We start from the raw sequence: 3,471 nt of genomic DNA, 5'->3' as shown, positions 1-3,471 counted from the left end.
AGAAGAAGTAGTTCATTAAACATGGAACCATTGTGCTCCAGGTAGCTACAAAACTTGTTGATATTTTGTATTTATTATATCACAAGCATGGCCGCCGAGAGGGGAGGGGTGGACGGGGAAGATTCCCGGGGCCCCGTGTAGGTATAAAAAATTTTTTAAAGTAATTTTCAAAAGATTTAAATAGTTTTGACTTTTAAAAGAGTTAATTAACTTTTATTTTTAACTTTCAATGACCAGAGCACACATCTTTTGGTCCTAGGTATATAATTGATCATAATGAGGGCTCCTTAAGAAAACTTTTCCGGGGCCCGAAATTTCTCTCGGCTGCTATGATCACAAGTTGTAGATGTACTGAAGTAGTCAAGTAAATGATCTCAATTTCTTTTCATCATCCGTGTTATTTCTTAAAATATTAAGAAAGTCAATTTATATACAATTAAACTTAAAACTTGGTTCTATTGCTTATCTTTAATAGGTAAAAGGAAGTTGATGTGAATGGTTAGGCGAGACCAAAAATTTTAGACGAATCCGACTGACTTTAAGAGAATTAAATTTCTATTGTTTAAAACAACTGGCATGGTCACGGTGGTTTAGTAATGGACTTATTATGCGCATGCGTTACATTTTGCTCAAATGTTGGTAAACAGTAATGTTCGCAAGTAAACAGAGAACAACTAATAAAGTTACCTAAAGTTCAAATTAGATTTTTTTGTAGATATTTCTAAATAGTCTATAAGAAATGATATCAAAACAATACTTTAGGTATGGTATGTGTTATCAAAGCTATCATTTAAATAATTTTACAAAGAGAATAGAAGTAACTAAAGTGATCTTGATTTTTTTTGAAAACATAAAAGTTTGTGAATCATTTAAAGCAAAAATCAAACACCGGTTACTTTTTTTGGTGATAATATAATGCTTTTAAAGATTGGTAAGTTTTCTTTTTATTTGAAAGGTTAAAAATACTGACAGAAATATTATGAAGGCTTTAATACTGCCATTTTCTTTAAATCATTTTGCAGTAATTTATTGGATTATTTTTAGTATCTACAATTTTTCTTTTTCTTGGTTGGGTTTTTTTTGGTATTTTTTTACAGTTGAGTTCTTTTTTATGAAATGCTCATTCATTATGCTTTTTAATCTACTTAGTACTTTCATATGGCAGTAGGTACTCTTCATGCAGTTGTTTTAGCATGAATACTTTCTCCACCTTGCTCTCCATAAGTACCTAGTCCTACTCCCCATTTTCTAATGAAAGGTAATGCATGGTACTCCACCATATGAAGCTTGGGTGTGATTAAAGCGTTTGGCCAGTTTTCACGGATTACTTCATGAAATCTTTGATTCAATTTTCTGTAACCAATAATATGTATGTATATATATGTATGTATGTATGTATGTATGTATATATATATATATATATATATATATATATATATATATATATATATATATATATATATATATATATATATATATAAATTTGATTTCATAAGAACTTTTTGAATCTTTTTTTTCAACCATAAATGGAGCGTTTTTAACAATAAGATTATCACATGACCATTTCTTAGACACATTTCTTTGTTTTGCATTAGAAGCACATATCACATTGTTGTTTTTCGACCACCTAAAATGATGTTTTTTTCATTATCAATAACTATTAAAAGTATTGAATTTGTCTTTTCAAGATTTCTATATAATAATTGCAATCTTGTGTACCTAGATAATATTTTCATGTTGACATAAGTACTGCTCATGTTTGCTTTTAAACTGATCATTTCTTCAGCAGATATTTTGGCTTTTGAAATATTTCATTAAAAGATTTCAAAAGAGAAGCAGTTTGCTTGATTGTAGAACTGATGCTTTCTCCACATGTTTTGCTCATTTTATGTTTTAGCTGTAATTGTTGTCTGCAAATTGTGCATAAACATACATCTGAACTTTCTTTGTAGGCTCTTGGTGTTGATGTAAAGCATAAGGGCTAAAATGTTGTGTAATTTATTTAAAATATTCAAAAAATCATACTAAAGTTTCCTACTATAAAATTAAAAGCATTTTTTTTTGTTATAGTAATTTTACAGTCTCTGCTTTTGTAAAGATAGTCTTACTTTTGGTCCACCTGTCGGAAATTCAATGACAATAGATGTTGTTTTATTATATGCAGAGCAGCATCTACAATATTTCTTGGTATAACGCTTGTTGAATCCAATGCAAGTATATCTGAAAAAAATATTTGTGAAGTTGATGACGATGATGTTGATAATGCTCTTGAACTTGATATCGTAGTTGTCTGACAAGTTTTTTGATGTTTCTTTTGTTCTGACAGTTGTGTGACTTTAAACAATCTACCACAACCTTTTCAATGGCGTTAGTTGATGAAATTAACCCATCACTTGGAATTGAAAAGGAACATTTAGGGCATCTTGTTTTTGATATTAGTTTGCCAATGATAAGTGGTAATAGACATGGTGTGCAGAATGAATGAAAACAGTTTTTTATAATAATTGGTTTATGCATAATATCGTTGCAAATAGTACACACACAAAGATGCACATGAGGGTTTAAGATGCAGTTAATATCTTGCAGTTTAAGATTAAATTTTGTTTGAGGTAAAAGTTGAGATTGTATGTTATTTATTACATGTCTAGTCCAAATATTTTCACTATAACTAATACTTAAAGATCTTCCACTTATCTTTTTCTTTTTTATTCTTCCTTTATTGGGTTTAACGCAAACACATTCAGTTAGATTGCAATTTCAGGCCAAGATCTTAATTTTAGTTCAGTGTTTGAACCTTTTCAATATTTCTTAATATTGAAAAGCATCTATAACACATTTTTTGAGGATGCATATTTGGGTGGTCCTTATCGATTCGGATAAAAAAACAAAATGCTATTCTAACAATATGTCTTGTTAAAAGAACACTATTATTATCTAGACTTTCTCCACATATTCTGCATAATGTTTTTAGTTTTGTTTCATGAAACTCAGTCATTTTTACGTGTTTTTTTATTGCTAAAATATAAGATTTGATGTACAAAATTTTTAAACTTAAAAAAGTAACCGGACTCTGATTTTTTTTTTTATTATAAAGTTAAAACTATCTTTTTTTTAAATATATATAGCTTTAAAGCATAAATATTTTAATAAACGCTTAATTATTATGTTTCAGTAGTAAGGATGACCATAAAATAATTTCCGACTTTCCTGCGTATTTTATCACATAAATGTTAATAAATTTAATTATTTCAAATAAAATGTGTTTTCCTTGACCACATTTTATCAGTTTATAAATTTATATCTGGTTTTTACATCTTCAAAGCAATGATATGACCTTTTTTATTAGGTTACGGTAAAAGACCATTAAAAAAAAAATCAAAATTACGATGTTGTTGTTTTTAATGTAACGCATGCGCATAATAAATGTCCACAAATGCTTAAAATTAAACCACCGTGTGGTTTGCAAAAAAA

General features: G+C 28.3%; 1 pseudogene; it reads right to left on the bottom strand.

The window, feature by feature from the left end:
• Positions 1 to 1,175: 1,175 nt before the first annotated feature.
• Positions 1,176 to 2,995, bottom strand: LOC149881274 (uncharacterized; annotated as a pseudogene).
• Positions 2,996 to 3,471: the final 476 nt, after the last annotated feature.

This window comes from Hydra viridissima, unplaced genomic scaffold, assembly GCF_058129835.1.
Source record: "Hydra viridissima isolate aposymbiotic clone 2 unplaced genomic scaffold, HvirCarnegie_v1 scaffold_12, whole genome shotgun sequence".
NCBI lineage: Eukaryota > Metazoa > Cnidaria > Hydrozoa > Anthoathecata > Hydridae > Hydra > Hydra viridissima.
Note: the sequence above shows the minus strand (reverse complement) of the source record. Positions and strands in the feature narration are given on the sequence as shown.